Source organism: Elephas maximus, chromosome 26, assembly GCF_024166365.1.
Source record: "Elephas maximus indicus isolate mEleMax1 chromosome 26, mEleMax1 primary haplotype, whole genome shotgun sequence".
Lineage (NCBI taxonomy): Eukaryota > Metazoa > Chordata > Mammalia > Proboscidea > Elephantidae > Elephas > Elephas maximus.
The window spans coordinates 24,057,955-24,083,013 of record NC_064844.1 but is presented as its reverse complement, the minus strand read 5'-3'; the positions used below and the strand labels follow the sequence as shown (position 1 = coordinate 24,083,013).

The 25,059-nt window shown below is 42.2% G+C and overlaps 1 long non-coding RNA gene across 1 annotated transcript in view; it reads left to right on the top strand.

Annotated features, from left to right (window-relative positions):
- LOC126068002 (uncharacterized) overlaps positions 1 to 11,684 on the top strand; it is an 83,199-nt gene extending 71,515 nt beyond the window's left edge. Inside the window, exons 2-3 of the long non-coding RNA XR_007515518.1 lie at positions 7,270 to 8,450; positions 9,486 to 11,684. This is a non-coding gene — a long non-coding RNA (uncharacterized LOC126068002). The remainder of the gene's footprint in view (positions 1 to 7,269; positions 8,451 to 9,485) is intronic.
- Positions 11,685 to 25,059: the final 13,375 nt, after the last annotated feature.

Here is a 25,059-nt window from a genome sequence, read left to right as displayed (position 1 = left end):
TCTAATCTGATCCATGGAGACTTCAGGAAAGAAACACTTCTATTAACAGGTTAAGCGTTCATTTTTACAGTCCAAATATCTGTTTGAAATGTAACAGCTTCTTTCGTCCTTTCCCCAGATGAAAGTACATTCACCTTAAGATTTATCAGTTAGTTTTTATTTCTTCAGAAATAGACATAGAAGTGGTGGAAGTTCTCTTACTTCTGCCAGAGGTGGGGCCTCTCCCCTAGGAATTACTTCTCTTCCTCAAAGTCCCCCAAAACCCATTGCTGTTGAGTCAATTCTGACTCATAGCGACCCTATAGGATAGAGTAGAACTGCCCTGTAGGGTTTCCAAGGAAATTCCTGGTGGATTTGAACTGCTGACCCTTTCGTTAGCAGCCGTAGCTCTTAACCACTATGCCACCAGGTCCCCCATAGCAGCCGCTAATTAGGTTGAAAAACCAAATCAAACCGTTGCTGTCAAGTTGATTCTGACTCATGGCGACCTCTTGTGGGTCAGAGTAGAACTGTGCTCCACAGGGTTTTCAATGGCTCATTTTTTGGAAGTAGATCCCCAGGACTTTCTTCCACGGCAACCCTAGATAGACTGGATCCTCTTGACGTTTTAGTTAGCAGCCAAGTACTTGTTTGTTAATTCCTTTTCACTGGCAGTTTCTCTCTATAATGCTTTCTCTTCTGAGCCTGTAGCACACCACCACCGTTTCCTTACAAAGTCGTGGCCTGCTTATGGGATTTAGAATACTCCACTCTAGCAGCTCAGCCAGTTCAGCAGAGCTTTGCATCTTCCCAGGTTGGTGAAGGGAGTGAGGCACAGGTCAGTGTGTCCTTCCTGCCAGCTGAGAACCTTGCTCTGCCCTCTGAGTGCTCTATTCAGAGTAAAGGCCAAGGGTTTCTGGTCTAAAAATGTCTCTAATTCAAGCCTAGGTTATGCGGGAAGGAATTCTAGCTTCTGCTGTGAGGCCCGAAAGCCTGACGGAGCTGGAGCAGCTTTGACCTTTCTTCCTTCTTCCAGATGTTGTCCAATGAACTTGTGTCTATTTGTCCTCTAACCCTCCACAGAGAGTTTCATTCTGTGATGCCTCTGGTGAGTTTGGAATGCTGCCAATTTGGACACAAAAGCGGAAGTGCCTGAGGGAAGAGAGTCTTCCAATATTCTTAGTTGTAAGAAAGATGAACACCATCAAATGACTCTGAAAGAAAAAAAATGAAAGGGATCAACATTGTAAAAGAAACACCTTATAAAGAAAGGGATGTGAAGTTTCCTATGATTTGGACTGTCTGAGCCACCTGGACCCTAATTTAGCTCTTTGACCTAAGTCTTCAGTATGAAAAAAAAAAAAAAAAACTAGTCTTCAGTATGGGGCCACTATTATTCAGGGTTAGGGGCTGGGCAGATTGAAGAATCTGAATCTCAGGAGTTCAAATGAAATATAGAGAGATCGAGCAGTTATGAAATTAATCTGTCCAAACTGTTAGGCTCAAGATGAGGCAGGAGCCATAGCATAGAAAATCCTGTCCTGGGGTTGATGGAGTTATGAGCAATGTTTCAGTGAATTTATAAGAGAAGGCCTACTTGAATGGGTACTAATGAGTTGACTCAAATCCAGGAATGACTGCGATCATAGCAACCAAAGTCATCTATGCAGGTGGGGCTGCTATGCTATGTAATTATAATGTTCCCTAGAGGTAACCACCAGAGTAAAAGATGCCATCCCACCATCATATATGTATAAATAATGCCATCCTTTTTTTTTTTTAATCATCATATCTATCTATCCATCCAACCATCCATTCACCTGCCTGCCCACCTACCTATCTATATTGTTATGGGCTGTCAAGTCGATTCTGGCTCATAGCCACCCTATATGACAAAATAGATCTGCCTCATAGAGTTTCCTAGGCTATAATCTTTACAGGAGAAGATTTCCAGGTCTTTTCTCCTGCAGAGCCACTGGAAGGTTTGAACCTTCAACTTTTGGTTAGCAGCCAAGCGTTAAACCATTTTGCCACTAGGGCTCTCTCTCTCTCTCTATATATGATGCAAAGTAAGGTATGTGTGTATATATATATATATATATGTAAAGGTACATTTGTTCAGAAACATATTAGATAATTGCATTCCAATTCACATGTAAATTTGTATCAAAGAGTGCTTTATCGGGAAGGACTGAAAAATATAACCACAATATTTTACAGTTCCTTACATCAAAAGGTAGAGTCTATTTTCCCACTCCTTAAATCTGGCCGGCTTGAGACTTGCTTTGCTTAAATTAATGTGGTGAAAATGACATTGCATGAGTCCTAGAACCTAGGCCTTGAGAGACCTTGAACTTCTTCCTTTGCCCTCTTAGAACAAGGCCCTGAGGCCACCATGTAAGGAAACCAGTCCAACCTAGACTCCAGGTAAATGCACCCTCGTGAGAAATCCGGGAGAAACTAACAGAGGAGCTACCAGCCAACCCACAGGACTGTGAAAAATAGTAAATTATTTTAAGTCACTAAATGTTGGAGTTGTTTGTTATCCAGTAATAGTTAACACAGGCCCTATTGAAATCCGTCATGAAAGAGGACCAAGCTTGATTAGCCATGTCTGAAGTGGGCCTGGGAAGAGAGAGCAATGCCTTTTGTACATTTATGTATATATATGTTTGCCATTGTCACATGAGATTCTGAATATCTGAGGTCTGAGCTGCTTGTAAAATGTTCAGATCTGGAGTTTCCTTAAGAGGCCTGGTCGTTTTCAAGGCTGTTTTTTCTTCAAGTATTCTAAAAGTTGGAACCTAGGGGACAGACTGATTTCTGCAGCTAGGTGTGAGGCCAGACCAGGCTCTTAGAGAAATTTCTGGAGTTGGCCAGATAGGAAATGTTTTAGACTTTGTGAGCCATATAGTGTTTGTCATAACTACTCAATTCTGCTGTTGGAAATGCGAAAGCAGGCATAGGTAATATGTAAACAAATGGGCACGACTGTGCACCAATAAAACTTTATTTACAAAAACAAGTATCAGGCCCACAAGTCAAGATTTGCTGACCCTGCTCCATACTAAAATGAGTCTTTATGCAGTGAACAAATCATCAAATATTTAACTAAAATAATAATAATAATAAAAAAAATAGGACTGTGAATATGCCCAGGAGAATTCTTAGTGCGATAGGCATTCAAACATGTTAGCTCTCCCTGTCTTTTATTAAGGACCTTCTTTGGACAATTGACTAAACTACATGTGGGCAGATTTTAAAAATACGTAAGATCAGGCCTCCCTGAGCACAGTATATTGTAGGTATTCAGGAAATGGGTTACAACATAATGGGCTCATCTCCTGTCATGGGGGGCTCTAGCAGTGGCCCCAAGGGATGGGTGACAGTGCCCAGATGCTATGTTCAGAATGTTCTGCAGTGATAAGCAGTGCCCAGTCTATGGACAGGCTGCCCCTCTGCTGGGACAGTGTTTCATCTGTGTCTTCCAAAATGGGTAACTGTTGAGTGTTCCCCGGCCCTCCAAAGGGTAAGACATAGCACAGGGAATTAATTATTTTAATCAGCCTGAGGGTGTGAGATGTGGACCTTAACATATACCTTGAAATCAGGGAAATGGCCTTTCCTTCATCTTCCTCATTTCCAAAAATATCTTCAAAGACACTATTGTTCTGCCCAGTGCAGTTGGCCTTATCCAGTTTGCCTTATAAGGATACTTCAGGGTTTCAAGTGCTCTCACCATAGGACGTTTTTTCCTGCTGTTCTGCCTGAGTTGCCTTTTGCTTAATTTTAGTTCATTATGCCTATAAAACCAGGGAGGGCTTTATGGGACAAAAGGCCCAATCATCGTGGGAAGAATGAATCATTCCAAAAAGAACAGTGAGAAGGGCTAGAAGGCAAAAGGGGCCGAGGGGCAGGAGGTTGAGGGTGGACGGGTTACTGAGAACAGCATCAGAAGTATCTGTCTTCCTTCCATTTCTCCCACTAGGGGGTGTTCACCACCCCAGAACAATATTTTGGGGAAGCTGAGGTTTGATGGGACATCTCGTAATAAAAGCGCACCGGCTGACCTGGGCTTCCTGTATCTACTCCAGGTTTTTAGAAGGGACCTGGGGGGATGGGGGATTCTAACATTGTTAAGAATATAAATGCCTCTTAAACATTTGAAGATTCTTGAACCATTGGAACCCTTGGGGGTACCCTGAGTTCTCTAGGACCAATTGGTCTTGATGTCAGTGGCAGGAGTAGCTCTGGGCCAGATAAGTCCTACCGGGCCCAGGAGACGTGCGACATGATGTTTTATCCCTGGGGGAGAAGAAGTTGTGGGGATTGGAAGTGAGTGTGACCAAGTGATTGGTTGGAGGTTAGGGACAGAGTAAAGATCAAGGATGAAGTGAGATTCAGAAGTGGACTGGGTAACAGGTGTGGGGTGAAGGTTAGGGAGAGGTGAGAGTTTTCTGAGGGTCTCAAAATGTCCAGGCTTTCAGAATGACCACAGCAAGACATATAGTTATGATTAGTTTTGTGGAAAGAACATGGAATTTGGATCCGGACAGACATGAGTTCAAGTTTCAGCTCAAGTATTCAATTGCCATGTGACCTTGGGGACTTGGGCAACTCATTCAACTTCTTTAAGCCTCAATTCCCTCACCTTTGAAATGGGAATAATGATGCTAACATTAATTAAAAATTTAAAAAATAGTGCATATAAAGCACAAAATAAATCTAGTCCTCTCCCTTTCCCCTTCTCCTACTTGGAAAGGGCTGCGGGCAAAGAAAGGAAGGATGTCCCTATTCCTGTGGCTGTTACACTCTAAGGTCTCAGGGTTCCAAGGCTGCAGCCCTGAGGCAAGAGGGCCCACCTTGGCCTCTGGAGGTCTCTGCACTGCAGAACTGCGGTGAGTATTCAAGGCATGCCAGGGGAGCCCTGGCCCCTCAGGCCTCTTGGACCAGAACTCATATTTTGTAGGCCTTTGGGCCACGATTTAAAATCCAGAGGACAGCTAAGTGTTTAGAGGTGGTCATAGTCTTGAGGCCTTCAGTCTGAGAGAATTAAGTTGTCTTGTCCAAAGTCACAGCCAGAGAGTACCAACGCCTGGTCTGGAATCCACGTGCAATGCTCTCCTTTATTACCAGTTAATCCATGCTAACGTGACAATGACTCATGATTCCTCATAGCACTTTCTAAAGTATGGGCCATAGACCACCTGTACCAGCATCAGCAGGTGGGCTCGATAAAAATGCAGATTCCTGGCCCCCAGCCAGATCTGTAGAAGCAGACTCTCACAGATGAAAACTAGTAATATACAAAGTTACTGGTCCCAGACAACATTTGTACTCGGAAACATAATGTCTTAACCTGCCAGAGTGCTCTTTTGTGGGGGAAATTTGGGACCCTTGGGCAAACTTCTTGTTGTCGCACTCTATAGGTGTCCTTGACTCTGCTTATTTGTAGGGCCAGCTTGTCCCTAGCTACCTACTTATTTCCCTTAGAACTTCCTGAAAGTTGTTAGGAACGATTGCTGTGAAGGTCACAGGAGATCATTTCTGCGAAAGCCTGGCGAGCTGGTGCAAATGGGAAAGGTCAGCCTGATTCCCTCCTGAGCCACAGCGATAACCTAACCTCCTCACAAGGCAGCAGTCCCTCACTGCCAGCCCTCAACAGTGGTGGCATTCTGCAGGGTCTAGCAAAAGCTGTGTTTAAACTGACCGAGGGGAAGTTTTGGTTCTTGAACTCCTGGGGATGGGGTGGCACCAGGATAGAAGCTGATCACCAGTTGCAACTTCCTGCGTATTGGCTGTAGCACTTGACGCTAGTTGAACTGTGCCTAAGGGTTAGGGCAAAAATGCCTCCTCCCTATGAAGCTGTGAACACTGGTGTCTCAATCTAGAGAGAAATGGGCTTGGACAAGTGAAGGGCCCTCTTGAGGTTTCTCCTGACAGCAAGGATTGTATGAGCTGCCTTTGCAGACAGAATTTATGAAAGTGTATCACTATGCTGTAACAGAAATACCACAAGTGAATAGCTTTAAAAAACAAAAATCTATTTTTTTATAGTTCACAAGGGTAGAAGTCTGAATTCAGGGCACCAGCTCTAGGGGAGGCCTCTCTCTCTATGGGGTCTTATGGGGGAGGAGAAGGAGGGATCCTTGTCTCTTCCAGCTTCCCTGGTTCCTGGGCAAGCTTTACGTAGTGTGGCATCTACCTTCCTCCGTTTGTGCTTGCTTGTCTGAGTCTATGCTGCTCCCTATAACTCAGAGGTTGTCAGGTTTGGGACCCACCCGACACTGATACGGCCTCATTAACATAACAAACATCCTATTTTCAAATAGGATTATATTCATATCTATAAAATCCAAAACCTATTGCTGTCGAGAAGATTCCGACTCATAGCAACCCTATAGGACAGAGTAGAACTGCCCCAAAGCATTTCCAAGGAGTCCTTGGTGGATTTAACTGCTGACCTTTTAGTTAGCAGCTGTAGCTCTTAACCACTGTGCCACCAGGGTTTCCATTCACATCTATAGGGGTTAGGATTCCAACATACATTTTGGGGGGACACAATTCAATCACAACGCAAACCATTTCAGACTTAGGTAACCTGGCTGGGCCAGCCACAGCTTCATGCTTTGACAGGTACCAGCAGCTCCAGACCAGGGGGGTCCACCTTGGTCTCTGGGGGTCTCTGCCCTGCAAAACCACTGTGAGTGCTCAGGACGTGCCCAGGGCTGCAGAGACTTTGCAATAAGGGTTCACATCAGCTTCAAAGTGGCCAAGATGAGCATAAAAATGCAGACAGCAAGGCAGTGGTTGCTACCTGAAATCCTTTTTTTGGGAACAAAGTGAGAAATAAATACTAGTAAGATAAAACAAAGCAGGCCATTGTTGTGTAGCAAATGTCACTGCCCTGTGTATTTAACTGGTATGCTGAAGTGGGTGAGATGTCGTGATGTGGGGAGCTGCTTTCAGCTTCCTTCTTGCTAGGGTTCCTGGTGGCACAGTGGGTAAGCCACTCTGCTGCTAACCAAAAGGTGAGTGGTTTGAACCCACCAGCAGCTCTGCGAGAGAAAGATGTGATGGTCCACTTCCATGAAGATTTACAGCCTTAGGAACCCTATGTGGCAGTTCTACTCTGTCCTATAGGATCACTATGAGTCCAAATGGACTCGACAGCAGTGGGTTTGGTTTTTTGGCTTGGTGTTGAGGGGGCCTGAATCTCCAGATAGGGGCCTGGTAGTTCCTCTAGGTTAAACATCATTTCACCCTATCTGTTCTTTCTCTGTTTTCTAGGAAAAGAGGATTCATCTGACTCAACTGGAGATGGCTCCCTTCCCTAATTTATTGTTCCATTCCTAAGGCTTCCCCCACTGGGCTCAGAGTGAGCCTACAGGAGTACCAGGGATGCAGCCACTGCAGAGGTCCACGCTCACAGGTTTAGATTCCTGCCTTCACGGGGCTGGCAGGATGCAAAGACAAATCCCAACCTCCTTCTTGTCACTCAGTGGGTTTGGTTGAAGCTGGGAAGGAAATAAATTCCAAAGGCAGGAAACGACCCTGAGACCATAACAATATGTGAAAAGCCAAGCCGGTGCTTCCGTCGCTTTGTTTCAAACTATTCTCATCTGTGTCCCAGGAAGCCTAACCCATTACCAGATGGAGAGCTGTTCTTAGACGCCTTTTGGCATCTGCCATTCCCGGCTGGTGACATTTGCACATTTCAGAAGGCAAACCTGTCCGGCTCTTCAAACTTCCGGAGAAGTGCAGCCTCAGGGAAGTCCTTGAGTCTCTGGCTGACAGGGCCAACCATCTGGTCGGTTTCATCTGCAACCGAACTGCTGCTGGACTCCAGCCGAGCACACGGGCACACCAAGTCTGTTCTTGAAGATTTGCAGAATCTGAAATCAAAATGCTCCGTGTTGCCAGAACAGGCTGGCTCCCTTGCCTGCTTATAATCCCTTCTCACCAGGCTTTCCTAAAGAAGCCCGATGAGTCAGGAGGAAGAAAGTGTCTGAGGGAGGTCGGGGGTGGGCTGGTCTCTCCCATTGCTTCTGGAAATTTCTTCCTTTTTTATAACGCTGGTAAAGTTTAGGGAGTTGGTTTTATTTTTCTCTATTTTCTTCCTCCGCCAGCACTCTCTCTGAGAGGCCCTTCATTTACCACTCCAGAAAGGGGCTTTGGAAAAGCAGGAGGCCCTCTAATGAGGAATTAGTCATTGTTACAGAGTCGGTCAGGCCACCCTTTTATCCCCAGGATGAGGGTAAGAAAAAGCTCCCACTCCTACTTCTAGAAGGAACCATCACTCAGTTGCTTTGTTCTGGCCTGGGGGCCTGTACTTTTCCTAGGCTTTTAATTTTACTGAACACCATCCATCAGCCTTCCCACAGAAGGCTGTGTGCCAGCTGGATTCTGAACAGAGTGAGGTGGCTTCTGCGAAACCTGCTCCAAACAGGTATCCTGCTGACCCGTCCCAGGTATTTGGAAAGTAACTATAGTTGAATGAATAATGTACTTTACTCTTTCAGCACCTTCAAAATGTTAAACAGATTAAAGTATAAAGAATCCAACATATTTACGGACATCTGATTTCTGGAAAAGCCCGAGTAAGAAAGAAGGGGGCAATTCAACATCAGGCTGGTGAAAATGGGACCAGTGGTGGAGGGCTCCGCTGTATAGCATTCACATCAGATACCTGTCCTCGAGTGTGACACCACTCTGTGCCACTATCTGAGGTTATGTTCGTTAAATATGAAAGAGGTATTTAAAAGTATGTTCTGATAAGCTCGGGTTTTTTCCTAGAAAGGAAATATGGTCACCATTACAAGACAATAGCTTAATATCTGAGGCAGGGTATAACAATTCTACGTAGCTGCTAGTACATAGTAGATAAGCTAGGAGATATTCATAAAAAGGAGAAGAAGGAGAGTGGAAATGCATTTTTGTTGTTGTTGTTGTTGCTCCTGTTGATAGGAAGAGACAATCTTGCAAGAGATATAAGAGATTTATGAATTTCTTTCTTCCTCTTTCTCTTTCTTTCCTTTCTGCTGCCTATGTACAATGAACCAAGAAAAAGCTAGACACAGGGAATAGAGGGAGGCCATCTCCCCAACTATTGACACCACCCAAACAGGGTAAATAGTTCATATTATGATGATGACAACAGTAGTGATGAAGAGACTGTATTGATCCAGATGAAAAAAACCAAGGCTTTTGATTTCGATTATGCTTAAGTTCCAAAGTACTGCTGTCAGAACCACTTATAGGATCCAAAGGATTTTGACTACAATTACAGGAATTTAGAATAAGTGAAATACATATAATTGGACAGAAAAATTAGGATTAGATTGATGTGATTGAGAATGGTTAAAAATTAGTGAGAAGGGTACCAGATTACACCTGTTTTTGTACTGCTTTCTATCTTGATCTAATTGTGTATTAGAAAATAAATAACATCTGTACATAAAAAACTATCCACATGATTTTCATTGGCTATTTTTTTTTTTTTCCAGAAGTAAACCAGCTGTTCCTTCTTCCTAGTATGTCATAGTCTGGAAGCTCCCCTGAAACCTGTTCACCATGGGTGACCCTACTGGTATTTGAAACACCAGTGACATATCTTCCCGTATCACAGAAACACGCGAGCCACCGCTACGACAAACTGACAGACATGCGGTGGAAGCAGCAGTCAAGAAATAAAATGATGTAGCACATTGGGCAATTCTGCTGCAAAAGCCCTCCTTGAAGTGCTAAAAAGCAAAGATGTTTTACTTTGAGAACTAGAGTGTGCCTGACCCGAGCCATGATATTTTCAATTGCCTCAGATGCATGTGAAAGCTGGGCAATGAATAAGGAAGACCAAAGAATAATTGATGCCTTTGAATTATGATGTTGGTGAAGAATGTTGAATATACCATGGACTGCCAGAAGAATGAACAAGTCTGTCTTGGAAAAAGCACAGCTGGAGTGCTCCTTGGAAGCAAGGATGGTGAGGCTTCGTCTCACATACTTTGAACATGTTATCAGGAGGGACCGGTCCCTGGAGAAGGGCACTATACTTGGTAAGGTAGTAAGGTCAATGAAAAAGAGGAAGACCCTTGATGAGACGAATAGACACAGTGGCTGCAACAATGGGCTCAAACACAGCAATGATTGTGAGGATGATGCAGGACCGGCAGTATTTCATTCTGTTGTACATGGGTTTGCTGTGACTTGGAACTGACTCGATGGCACCTAACAACAACAGAAAATTATAAAACATTACTAAAAGACCAAAGAAGACCTAAATAAATGAAAGAACATTCCGTGTTCATGGATTGGAAGACTTAATATAGTTAGGGTATCAATACTACCCAGAGCAATCTATAAATTCAATATGATTCTCATTGAAATTCCAACAGCCTTCTTGACAGAAATGGAAAGGACAATCCTCAAATTTATATGGAAGGGCAAGAGACCCTGAATAGCTAAAGCAATCCTATAGGAGAAGAATAAAGTAGGACTCATACTTCCTGACTTCAAAATGTAAAGCTAAAGTAATTAAAACAGCCTGGTACTGGTATAACAACATGAAAAGATACTCAAAGTCATTAACCTTTCCTGAAACCAAAACCAAACCTGTTGCCGTCAAGTTGATTCTGACTCACAGAGATCCTAAAGGACAGAATAGAACTGCCCTTTAGGGTTTCCAAGGAGTGGCTGGTGAATTCAAACTGCTGATGGTTAGCAGCCATAGCTCTTAACCCCTGTGCCACCAGGGCGCCCATTAACCATTGAAAAAAAAAACCATTAGGGAGATGTAAATCAAAAGCAGAGTGAGCTATCATCTCACCCTCATTAGAATGGCAGTGATCAAAAAAGGGAAAATACTAGGTGTAGGTGAGATTATGGAGAAACAGAAACCCTCATCCATTGCTGGTAGGATTGTAAGTTGGTACAGCCATTGTGGAAAACAGTTTGGTGATTCCTCAAGAAGTTGAACATAGAACTACCATGTTGTTGCTGTGTTCTGTCGAGTCAATTTTGACTTATAGAGACCTTACCATATAGAGGAGAACTGCCCCATAGGGCTTCCTCGGCTAGAAACCTTTACAAGAGCAGATCACCAGGTCTTTTCTCCCTTGGAGCGGGGGTGGCTCTAACCGCTGACTTTTCGATTAGCACCCCAGCGCTTAACTATTGCTTCACGAGGGCTCCTTAGAACTACCGTACCAACCAAAACCAAACCTGTTGCTGTCAAGTCGATTCCAACTCCTAGCAACCCTACAGGACAGAGTAAAACTGCACCATAGGGTTTCCAAGGAGAGGCTGGTGGGTGAACTGCTGACCTTTTGGTTAGCAGCTGAGATCTTAACCACTGCACCAGCAAGGCTCCAAAACTACCATACAATCCAGCAATTCCACTTTTAAGCATGTGCCCAGAAGACCTGAAAGCAGCAATGCAAACAGACGTACGTACATGAATGTTCATTGCAGCGCTATTCATGTTAGCCAAAATATAGAAATAACTGAAATGTCCATCACCTGATGAATGGATAACTGAATGTGGTATATACATATAATGGAATATTACTCAGGCATAAAGAGGGATGAAGTCCTGCTACATGCCACAGCCCAGATGAACTTAGAGGACATTATGTTGTGTGAAATAAGTCAGGCACAAAAAGACAAATACTGTACAGTATCGTTTATATGAAATAAGTGATTAGATAGAAACCATAAGTATTTAGTGGTTACCAGGGGCGGGAAGGGAGGGAAAAGTGGGGATATTTGCTTAGAATGCATTGAATGTATGTTAAAGGTGGTGGGATAATTTGGAAAAAGATAGCGAGAACGGCTGCACAATTTGAAGAACTTAATCAAAGTCACTGATGTGTACATGTACATGTTGATGAAATTTTGTGTGTTTTGCTGTATGTTTATCGCTATGATAAAAAAGAAAAATAATGTAATTAAGATCTGTATTCTTATTTAAACACATAACAGAGCAAATGATTTTGTTATGCTTTCTCTGGCGCATAATTGGAATGTCTGACCATTGTTCTGGGATCTTCGAGTCTTCCACTGCCTTCACCAGAGATAAAAACAGGCAGGAGCGCACAACGTCTCCAGTGCTAGCAGTGAAGTCAGTTATCACGTGGCATAAATGTCACATTGTGCTTCACGACAGGTTTAGCAGAAGTAGTAGCTAGACACTTAGAGTAGCTGCCTATCTTTTGCAAATGAGAGAACACAATCACAACTGGAAAAGGCATAGAGCCACCATTCCCAAGCTGTGTAGTGGGTGCCCAGGACACTGCAGCACACTCTCGGGTGTGCTGTGGGGGACTTCAGATGTTGAGGGAAACAGTGATACTTGTTGGACACCAAGTGAGCTGCCATCTCAAGGTAGTTCACAGTGGCAACGTTAGATTGTGCTACATTCCTCTCAAAGATGTTTTATGTTTGAGAAGCTGGATTTCAGCAGTTGCTGTTACGAAAGGCAAGTACCGAGAAAAAAATTATTGCGGAAAAGGAGGTGAGGGTGGTGGCGTTCATGTGGGTTCCAGTGCCCAGCTGGCATATATATCCCATTATGAATAACTGTGGTTATTTAAGAATGAAATAAAAAAAAAAATTTTTTTTCAGTTGATGTGTATTATTTTTTCAAACAACTGCCAAGTTCTTTGGACCTAGCTACTTAATAAGTGGTATTTTTGTTAGACATTTCTTTTGGCCTAGGTGCTCTGTTGGCACAGTGGTTAAGAGCTCAGCTGTTAACCATAAGAGTTGGCAGGAATGGATTTTTGTTTTAACTGCTCTGTGAAAAAATTATTGAGATACTAAGATGCTGTGAATTGAGAAAGTTTGGAAACTCTGAATTAGAGCAACACAAACTGTACCCAATGGGCAAGGATTGGTTTTATTGGCTTAGGCTTATTGTTTTAGTGGAAAATATTTGAGTTTTGCTTCTCTGACAGGTTTCTGTCCCGCGAAAGCCAGAACCTGTGCAAGGTGGAAACCTGTCAGAGAAGGAAAACACAAATATTTTTCACTAATAGGGAACAATAGAAAAGTGGTAAGACTGCACCCTGCCAAAGGTGGAAAACTTGTGAGACCCAGAAAAACAAGGCCGTCCTGTCGAGTGCAACTTAGTAGACGCTGGACTAGAAAATGTTTGCAGAATGAGTTGAGACCATTACTTCATTTTGTATCTTATTAGCCAGCTGAGAACTAGAAAAGTTTGACTGTAGTTGTGGATTGTCCTCTAGAAGGAAATGCAAACCACAAGCCTCAATTAAAAACATCTCACACATATTGGTTGAGCCAAAGCCACAGCTCCTAAGCTTATCTGTCATTACTGCCAGAAATAACAAATTCTTTTGTAGCTAGGAAGATTAGTCACTTAATGACAGAATGTATAGAAAGTTATGCTTGGACCTGGACCAGAAATATAATTCATTTTTGGCCAAGTCACCACTTCTCGTCTATTCTGTGAATTTTTTTCTGACTTTCCACAGGTAGAATTCACTGTATTGACTTGGGGCAGTGACGGTTCAGTGGAGATTCTTGCCTTCCATATGACAGACCTCAACCGATATACCTCAGGCACAGACACCACCCATCTGCCACTGGAGGCTTCTGTGTTGCTATGATGCTGAACAGATCTCGGCAGAGCTTGCAGACTAAGATAGGCTAGGAAGAAAGACCTGGCAAGCTACTTCTGAAGATCAGCCAGTAAAAACCCTGTAGATTACAAGGGTCTGATCTGCAACCAATCATGGGGATGGTGCAGGACCAGGCAGCATTTCATTCTGTTGTGCAGGGGATGGCCATGAGTTGGAGACTGACCCCATAGTAGCTAACAATAACCGTATTGACTATATAGACCTCTATCATGCTACCTGTTCCACTTTGTTCCTGTAATTTGTATAGATGCCTGCTACCCTGCTAAACCGTGAGCAATTCCAGGGCACATCTGCGTCTTTTTCACCCTGGTATCCTTAGTGTCTGGCAAAGTGCGTTATGCATAGCAGGCATGCAACACGTACTCCCTGAAGGAATGAATGAATGAATTGAACACTTGGTAAGTGCACATCAGTATTTTTTTGCCTACTTGACCTTGTTGGGAAAAGAGCCCATAACTTGAAATTATTCCAGTGAATAAAACAATGTGGCATGTATATTAAAAAGGAAAAGCTTTCAAGGGCCTAGTGTTAAGGAAACAGGCTTTGAATGCCAGGCGTGATTTAAAAGCCAAATAAAGAATATCACTTTTACAAATAGCACAAGTGTGTGTCTGCTGACTCACTTTATTCTGTAGACACATTGTTCTTCTCAGGTAATTTTATCTGCCCCAGTCAAATTTGCTTTCTACCCAGGCTGATGAGTTATTATTAGTTATCATTATTATTCAGCATTCCTTTAGCATGTGTTTTCAAAGTGCTATGTGCCTCGTTCTTAATGAGCTAGGCAGATGATAGGTAATGAAAGGGGTTTTTATCTAGCCTCACACGTGGCAGGTATTCAATAAATATTCGTTGATGGATTCATCACTGAACCCAACTGGGGGCAGTCTGATGCAAATTTAAGGGAAGAAAGGCTCTCCTTTTTCATGGAAAAGCTGTGTGTGGCGGGGGGATGGGAAAGGGGAGTACGAATTTTCTGACGGGAGAGAAAGCAGTCTGAATGAATCTCTGGCTCATTGCACCAACCCTCAGGGCACTCAGAGGCTATGTGCACACCATGTTTATTTGCCCTGTGAAGGAGTGAGTAGATCCTTTGGTTTGGAGTTGTTCCCTAAGAATCAGTGTTTAGGGACTGCTTTTATGAGTCTGCTGGTCAATTTTCACCATTCCGCTTTTTGTATCACCTTTTATTTATTTTTTTTTTATAAAACAGGGAAGAAGAGGACAGCAAGAAAAATTAATAGGAATTCAGAAAATAATAGCTGAATTAATGAAGTATTCTCATAGGCAGTGTTGCAGTAATAGTAGGATGACAAAGAAACTTGATCCTAATGGTCCCTAGCGGCAAAGACAGACTGAATGTACAGACAGAGATGGTGGGGACTAGGGGGTGGGGGGCTGGGACATTTACTTCCCATTTTGTGTAAACCTCACCTTCTCCTTGAAGCTCGGCTCAGTGGCTTGTCTGGCCCTGTCAGAGCGAGACAAGAAGTGTTTTGAAGTTGAGCGGGGTTTGGTGTTACCGGCTTAAAAAAGAATAATGTATTAGGTCCCTGATAAGTACTGAGAAAATACCTCCCCCATTTTTTTAATGAGCGAATGACATTTGTATACTTTGGTTTTATTGGGCAATGTCCACAAATATGTGCTTGTCTGGAACACAACTTGGAAAAAAGAACATGGAGAAGATAAAAATACAAACCTTTCCCAGCAGCTGGGCTTGCTGGGAAAGGGTGGAAATGCTCAGGAAATGCTCAGGAAAACATCCTGCCATAAACTCAAAAGCCTACCTCACCATGGCCTGGCAGGCCAGGTTAGCCTGGGGCCACATAAGAAGGCCAGTGGGGAGGTAAAATAACCAGCCTAGGGCTCTCAGAGAAGCAGCAAAGCAGATTTCTCTCATTTTGAGTAGAGACTCAGATGCAGACGTCACAGAGTATTTTGAGGATTAATTGAGATAATGTCTGCAAAAGGGACCTACACAGAACCTAGTACCCAGTAGACGTTCAAAACCAAGTAGGTTTCTTTCCCTGCTGTGACTTCATCAGGGCTGGGGTGGGTGTCTAAAGATGTGAATCTAGGATGATGGCTTTATGCCAGGTGAATATTCCACACTTTTGAAAACACTGGAAAGTTGGACCCATGTGAACTCCAAATTCTTCCATCTGGTTGACATGAACCGTACATAGCTAGGGGTGCAGCTCGGTTTCCTCCTTTGCAATACATTATGGTTCTGGGAAGTAATTTTGTGGCCTGGATGAAGAAATGCACGTGGTATTATTTCCTCAGAAAGTGATTGGTCTGGATTTCAACTCAGAAGAGGTCCTCAGAATGCCCACCTAGAAAGGCTGCTGCTATTTCTATAATGGGCAGGGTCCCTGGGCAGTAACAACTCCTATCTCTGAGATAATTGAGCTAGAATTTCTTTTTTTTAGTGCCTTACCAACTTCTCACAAATATTTTGCTTGAAACCCTAAACTCAGGGAATAACATCAGCCTTCGAGCTCAACTGTTTCATTCTCCACTAAAAAAAAAAAATAATTTCAACAAGTTCCCTCCATTGCGACCCCCTTGTGACCAGACAATTCTACCTGTCTCATCTCCCTGGCCAAAAGTCAAAGCCCCTCAGTCATCTATCCTTTCTCATCCTTTATCCTCCATCTATGCTGTGTGCTGTGCGTTTTATGTTCAACTTCTCCTTAACTGGATTCTTCTTGTCGCTTTTAAATATACTCATGACTCCCACTAGGGTGGGGGGCCTGAAAACAAATCTATCCCAATGCTACATTTCTTTCAAGCTATCATAGTCTCTTCTCTCCTTTACAGAAACTTCTAGAAAGAGTGTCTACACTTGCTGACTCCATTGCTTGCTTCCCACTCTCAGGTCACTGTCAGGCTGCCTCCTACCCTGTGAACTCCACAAAACAGCTGTGCTAAGGTCATTCATCTTCCTTGACCATTCAGCGTGGTCCACACTGTTGATCACTCCCTCCTCCTCAAAGCACTGTCTTTACTTCAATGACCTGAGACTTCTGGTTTCCTCCTTCCTCTCTGACTGCTCATTTTCTATCTCTTTTGTAGCTTTATCGTGTTCTACTCAGGTCAATAAATAATAAAATACTCAAGGCTCAGTCCTACACACACTTCTCTTCTTATTCTATACTTTATTCATGGAAAAGATGTTTCCGCAGCCCAGACCTCCCTTCTGAACTCTAGACCTGCATATCCAACTTTCTACTTAACATCCCGACTTGGATGTCTCACAAGCATCTAAAACACAACATATCCAACACCAAACTCTTAATCTTTTCCCCAAATCTGTTTCAGTGCTTCCTATCCCACTGAACATTTTTTTAACTTTAATTTTTTATTACTGTACTTTAGAAGATTTATAGAACAAACTAGCTTCTCATTAAACAATTAGTATACATATTGTTTTGTGACATCGGTTACCAACCCTACGACATGTCAACATTCTCCTTTCTCGCCCTTGGATTCCCTATTACCAGTTTTGCTGTCCCCACCTGCCTTCTAATCCTTGCCCCTGGGCTGGTGTGCTCCTTTAGTCTCATTTTGTTTTATGTGCCTGTCTAATCTTTGGCTGAAAGGTGAACCTCAGGAATGACTTCATTACTGAGCTACAAAGATGCCCAGGGGCAAAACTCTTGGGGTTTCTCCAGTCTCTGTCAGGCCAGTAAGTCTGGTCTTTTTTTGTGAGTTAGAATTTTGTTCTACATTTTTCTCCAGCTCCACCCAGGACCCTTTGTTGTGATACCTGCCACTGAACATTGTTTGTCAAGCCAAAATTTGTAGTTGTCATGATCCTCCCCTTGCTTTACCCTTCATTTTCAATTTTGACTTCTAAAATTTGCCTCCTGAATCTCTCTTGAATCGATACCCTTTTTTTTTATTTCCACTCCTGTTATTTTAGTCTAAGATACCATCCTCTCTTATCTGGAGTACTGGATAACTTCCTTATTGGTCTACCTGCAACCATTCTTAGTCCACCATGTATCCAGAATGATTTCTTCATCTGATCCTCATGCCTCGCCCTCAATGTTTAAAATACTTGAATGTCTTCCCATTATTTTAGGATAAAATTATTCTTTAACATGACCACAGGGTCCTGCACCTATCCAATTTTATCTCAAACTATGCTCTGCATTGATTTCTGCACTCCAGTCCCTCTGGCCTTCTTTTAATTCCTCTTACTTGCCAGGCTTCCTTTCACCAATTGCTCTCTGCCCAGAATGCTCTTCCCCTACTTTATCTTGTAACTTGAACCTTTCTTCAAACCTCAGGTCAGTCATGGCTTCCTCAGGGCAGACCTTCTGGCCAGGTCAAATGTCTATCCTATAGCTCTGGGTTCTTCTCCTTCATGTGCTGATCACATTGTAATTTTATATTTATTGGTGTAATTATTTGATTAAGGTTTATTTCCTCACTGGCTGTAGGCTCTATTAGGGTAGGGACTGTGCCTGGTTTTCTGTGCCTAGAACCCTGGTGGCATAGTGGTTAAATGCTATGGCTGCTAAACAAGAGGTCGGCAGTTTGAATCCGCCAGGCTCTCCTTGGTAATTCTGTCGGGCAGTTTTACTCTGTCCTATAGGTTCTCTATGAGTTAGAATTGACTCGATGGCAGTGGTTTGGGTTAAAACCAGCATAGTGACTGGTATGCAGTAGGTGATCATAAATATATTTGTTGAATGAATAAATGACTGAATAAGGATATTTGTTTTCTGTAATTCCTCTTGCTCCTTCTTCTCCAGGCTACTTCACCCAGGATGTCCTACCCTTTGTCTAGTCATGGGACTTTAAATCATGAATTTGGTTTATATGTCCAGCCCCACTACTGGGCCTACTTCCTATTATTAGTAATGAAGCTCCTGAGTTTCTGAGTAACCTTTGGTCACTTCTTACCTTTTCTGCAATAATTTTGTTATCAACAGGATTCTATTTAGGAGTGCAGGCTTAGGTAACAAGAGAGTGCCCCCAGGGAGGGGTGATCTCTGACCTAGAAAAATAAGATCATGAAATTGGAGGAAATTCTTAGTAATCATTTAGTCTAATTTCCCAAGCAAAGCAGAAATCCTTTCTGTACCACTCCTTAAGCTAATGTTTATTGAGTATAGGTCAGTTATTGTCTTAAGATCATTATAGCAACTCTGAGTTGTTGTTATTAGGTGCTGTCCAGTCAGTTCTGACTCATAGTGACCCTATGAACAGCAGAACAAAACACTGCCTGGTGCTGTGTCATCCACACAATTGTTTCTATGTTTGAGTCCATTGTTGTAGCCACTGAGTCAATCCATCTTGTCAAGGGTCTTCCTCTTTTTTGCTGATCCCCTACCTTACCAAGCATGATGTCCTTTTGCAGGGACTGGTCCCTCCTGATAACATGTCCAAGTATGCTAGACGAAGTCTTTCACCATCCTTGCTTCCAAGGAGCACTCTGACTGTACTTCTTCCAAGGCAGATTTGCTCTTTCTTCTGCCAGTTCATGGTATATTCAATATTCTTCACAATACCCATAATTTGAAGGCATCAATTCTTCTTCTGTCTTCCTTATTCATTGTCCAGCTTTCGCATGTACATGAAGGGATTGAAAATATCATAGCTAGGGTCAGGCACACCTTAGTCCTCAAAGTGACATCTTTGCTTTTTAACATTTTAAAGAGGTCTTTTGCAGCAGATTTGCCCAATGTAATATGTTTGATTTCTTGACTGCTGCTTCCGTGGGCCTTGATTGTGGATTCAAGTAAAATGAAATCCTTGAGAACTTCAATCTTTTCTCCTTTATCATGATGTTGCTTGTTGGTCCAGTTGTAAGGATTTTTGTTTTCTTTATATTGAGGTGTAATCCATACTGAAGGCTGTGGTCTTTGCTCTTCATCTGTAAGTGCTTCAAATCCTCTTTGCTTTCAGCAAGCAAAGTTGCATCATCTGCATAATGCAGGTTGTTAATGAGTCTTTCTCCAGTCTTGATGCTGAATTCTCCTTGTATAGTCCAGCTTCTTGGATTATTTGCTCAGCATTAGGACTGAATAAGTATGGTGGAAAATAAAACTCTGATGCATACCTTTCCTGTTTTTAAACTATGCAGCACCCCCTTGTTCTGTTTGAAGGACTGCCCCTTGGTCTATGTACAGGTTCCTCATGAACACAATTAAGTATTCTAGAATTTCCATTCTTCACAATGTTATCCATAATTCACTATGATCCACACAGTTGAATGCCTTTGCATAGTAATAAAACACAGGTAAATATCTGGGAGTCTCCGCTTTCATCCAAGACCCATCTGACATCAGCAATGATATCTCTCATCCCATGCCCTCTTCTGAATCTGGTTGTATTTCTGACAGTTCCCTGTGGATGTACTGCTGCAACTGCTTTTGAAATATCTTCAGCAAAATTTTACTTTTGTGTGATATTAATCACAGTGTTCAATAATTTCCACATTTGGTTCGATCACTTTTCTCTGCAGTGGGCATAAATATGGATCTCTTTCAGTTGGTTGGCCAGGTAGCTGTCTTCAAAATTTCTTGGCATAGGCAAGTGAGTACTTCCATTGCTGTATCCGTTCGTTGAAACATCTCAATTGGTATTCTGTTAATTCCTGGAGGCTTGTTTTTTGCCAATACCTTCAGCGAAGCTTGGACTTCTTCCTTCAATACCATCCGTCCTTGATCATATACTACTTCCTGAAATAATTAACATTGACCAATTCTTTTTAGTACCAAGACTCTGTGTATTCCTTCCATCTTCTTTTGATGCTGACTACATCGTTTAATATTTTGCCCATAGAATCCTTCAAAATTACAAGTCAGAGGTTGAATTTTTTTCTTCCGTTCTTTCAGCTTGAGAAATGCCAAACTTGTTCTTCATTTTTGGTTTTCTAACTCCAGCTGTTTCCACATTTCAGTATAATACTTTACTTTGTCTTCTCAAACTGCCTTTTGAACGCTTCCATTTAGCTCTTTTACGTCATTTTTTCCATTTGCTTTAGCTACTCTAAGTTCAAGCACAAGTTTCAGACTGTCTTCTGACATCCATTTGGGTCTTTCTTTCTCATCTTTTTAATGACCTTTTGTTTTCTTTACGTATGATGTCCTTGCACAACTCATCTGGTCTTCAAACATTAGTGTTCAATGTGCCAAATCTATTCTTGAGATGGTCCCTACATTCAGCTGGGATACACTCAAGGTTGTACTTTGGCTCTAGTGGACTTGTTTTAATTTTCTTCAGCTTGAGCTTGCATAGGAGCAATTGATGGTCTGTTCCACAGTTGGCCCCTGGCCTTGTTCTGACTGATGATATTGAACTTTTCATCATCTTTTTCCGCAGATGTAGTCAATATGATTCCTGTGTATTCCATCCGGGGAGGTTTAAATGTACAGTCGCCATTTCTGTTGCTGAAAAAGGTATTTGCAATGAAGAAGTCATTGGTCTTGCAAAATTCTATCGTGCAAGCTGGCATTGTTTCTATCACCAAGGCCATATTTTCCAACTACTGATCCTTCTTCTTTGTTTATAGCTTTTGCATTGCAATCACCAGTAATTATCAATGCATCATGATTGCATGTTTGATCAATTTCAGACTGCAGAAGTTGATAAAAATCTTCAATTTTCTTGTCTTTGGCATTAGTTGTTGGTGCATAAACTTAAATAATAGTCATATTTTTGTAGGCATATGGATATTATCCTATTACTGACAGTGTTGTCCTCCAGAATATATCTTGAAATGTTTCTTTCGATGATAGATGCAAAGCCATCCCCTTTAATTTGTCATTCCCTGCATAGTAGACCATATGATTGATTTGAAATGGCGAATACTAGTCCATTTCAGCTCACTAATGCCTAGGATACTGTCTTAGCCATCCAGTGCTGCTATGACAGAAATACCACAAATGGATGGTTTTAGCACAGAGAAGTTTAAGTTTATTCTCTCACAGTCCAGTAAGCTAGAAGTCCAAATTCAGGACACTGGCTCCAGGGGAAGGCTTTCTCTCTCTGTCAGCTCTGGAGGAAGGTCCTTGTCATCAGTCTTCCCTTGGTCTTGGAGCACCTCAGCACAGGAGCCTCAGGTCCCAAGGATGCGCTCCGCTCCTGTCGCTGCTTTCTGGGTGGTATGAGGTCCCCAACTCTCTGCTTGCTTCCCTCTCCTTTTATCTCTTGAGAGATAGAAGGTGGTACAGGCCACATCCCAGGGAAACTCCCTTTACACTGAATCAGGCAGGTGGCCTGACTAAATGTGGTGCTAAAAACCCCACCCTAATCCTCTCAACAGAAATGCTGGTGGTGTAGTGGTTAAGTGCTATGGCTGCTAACCAAGAGGTAAGCAGTTCGAATCCTCCAGGCCCTTCTTGGAAACACTATGGGGCAGTTCTACTCTGTTCTATAGGATTGCTATGAATTGGAATCGACTCAACGGCAGTGGGTTTGGTTTTTGGTTTTGGTAATCCTCTCAACATAAAATTACAATCACAAAATGGAGGACAACCACACGATACTGGGAATCATGGCCTAACCAAGTTGATACACATTTTTGAGGGGGACATAATTCAATCCATGATAGACATCAATCTTTATGTGTTCCATTTTATTTTTGATGACTCCCAATTTTCCTGGATTCATACTTCGTACATTCCATGTTCTGATTTTTAAGGGATGTTTGCAGCAGTTTCTTCTCATTTTAAGCCGTGCCACATCACAAATGAAGGTCCTAAAAGCTTTACTCTGTTCACATCATTAAGGTTGACTCTACTTTGAGGAGGCAGTTCTTCCTCAGTTGTATTTTGAGTGCTTTCGAATCTGAGAGGCTTATCTTCTGGCATTATATCAGAAAATGTTCTGCTGTTATTCATAAGGTTTTCATTGGTCAAATTTTTTAGAGGTAGATCACCAGGTCCTTCTTCCTAGTCTGTCTTAGTGGAAGCTCCACTGAAACCTGTCCACTATGGGTGACCCTGCTAGTATTTGAAATACTGGTGGCATAGCTTCCAGCATCACAGCAACACAAAAGCCACCCACAGTATGACAAACTGACAGACACTTGGTGGGCAATTACATGCGATAAATGCAATTACCATCATCCCCATTTTAAAGATGGATAAACAGTGGCATGTCTTGTGTAAGGTCATATGATCAGTTAAGTGGCAAAGCTGAGATTCCACGCAGTTTGGCAAAGGCAGAGCTTTTAACCACTTTGCTATATTATGCTACCTGTAGCTAGCCTACCTTTATGTGAACATTTCTGGGGATAGGAACTCAGTACATTGTGAGCTGGATACAGGGGTAAACTATCCAATAGGCAAGGTAAGCGTTGTTCTTGCCTTGTTTAACAGATCATCTGTAGTGAATAATTTCACATTTTGTCACCCCTTCAAAGATTCTGCTTCTAGGTATGGCTGCATTTGTCTCTCTCCCAACTCCACAGCACCCTCCTACAGAATCAAAGCCTCTTTTCAAGTTTAAGATCCCTGACAGGGGGAGGATGACACAGTAAGCAAGGTAAGCATGGGCTTGCTTGTGCTTATTTACTAATCTGTAGTGACGAATTTGACATGGGTTTTACTACACCTGATGAGTTATTTGCCCCTGGCTGGATATTTAACCTAAAGTTGTCTCTCCATAACTTCAAGACATTTTTCTTACTTCCAGCCTCTGAAACTATACAGAATAACTTGCTCCCACTCTCATAAGCCTGCCATTGAAGTATTTTTAATTGCTTAGTATTTTAAATACTAAGAATAGCTTTTTCTGGTCATAAAAATAATACATGTTCATTGCAGAAAACTTGGAAAATTCAAGAAAGCATAAGGACAAAAAATAAGAATCCTTGATAATCAAAGAGAAAATAAATGTTAACTGCCAAGATTCTATTCCCCCACACGTCTGTCAGTTTTTCCTACTGCAGGGCCTTGCATATTGCTATAATCCTGGAAGCTATGCCACCAGTATTCAAATACCAGCAGGGTTACCCATGGCGGACAGGCTTCAGCTGAACTTCCAGACTAAGACAGACTAGGAAGAAGGACCTGGCAGTCTACTTCTGAAAAGAATAAGCTAGTGAAAATCTTATGAATAGCAGTGGAACATTGTCTGATATAGTGCTGGAAGATGAAGATGAGCCCCTCAGGTTGGAAGGCACTCAAAAGATGACTGGGGAAGAGCTGCCTCCTCAAAGTAGAGTTGACCTTAATGACGTGGATGGAGTTAAGCTTTTGGGACCTTCGTTTGCTGATGTGGCATGACTCAAAATGAGAAGAAAAAGCTACAAACAACCATTAATAACTGGAAGGTGAAATTATGAAGTAGGAATCTAGGAAAATTGGAAGTCATGAAAAATGAAATGAAACACATAAACATCAATATCCTAGGCATTAGTGAGCTGAAATGGACTGTATTGGCCATTTTGAATTGGACAATCATATGGTCTACTGTGCTGGTAATGACAACTTGAAGAGGAATGGCGTTGCATTCATTGTCAAAAAGAACATTTCAAGATCTATCCTGAAGTACAATGCTGTCCGTAATAGGATAATATCCACACACCTACAAGGAAGACCAGTTAATATGACTATTATTTAAATTTATGCACCAACCACTAAGGCCAAAGATGATGATATTGAAGATTTTTATCAACTTCTGCAGTCTGAAATTGATCGAACATGCAATCAGGATGCATTGATATTTACTGGTGATTGGAATGTGAAAGTTGGAAACAACGAAGGATTGGTAGTTGGAAAATAAAGCCTTGATGACAGAAACAATACCTGATTACATGATAGAATTTTGCAAGACCAATGGCTTCTTCATTGCAAATACCGTTTCAACCAACATAAACAGCGACTATACACATGGACCTCGCCAGACGGTATACACAGGAATCAGATCGACTACATCTGTGTAAAGAGACGATGGAAAATCTCAATATCATCAGTCAGAACAAGGCCAGGGGCCAATGGCAGCTCAGACCATCAACTACTCATATGCAAGTTCGTGTTGAAACTAGGAAATTAGAGCAAGTCCATGAAAGCCCAAGTACTATCTTGAGTGTATCCCACCTGAATTTAGAGACCATCTCAAGAATAGATTTGATGTGTTGAACACTAATGACAGAAGACCAGATAAGTTGTGGGATGACATCAAGGACATCATACATGAAGAAAGCAAGAGGTCATTGAAAAGACAGGAAAGAAAGACCAAAATGGGTGTCAGAAGAGACTCCAAACTTGCTCTTAAATGTCAAGTAGCTAAAGCAAAAGGAAGAAATGATGATATAAAAATGTTGAACAGAAGATTTCAAAGGATGGCTCGAGAAGACAAAGTAAAGTATTATAAGGACATGTGCAAAGACCTGGATAGGGAAAACCAAAAAGGAAGAACACACTTGGCATTTCTCAAGCTGAAAGAACTG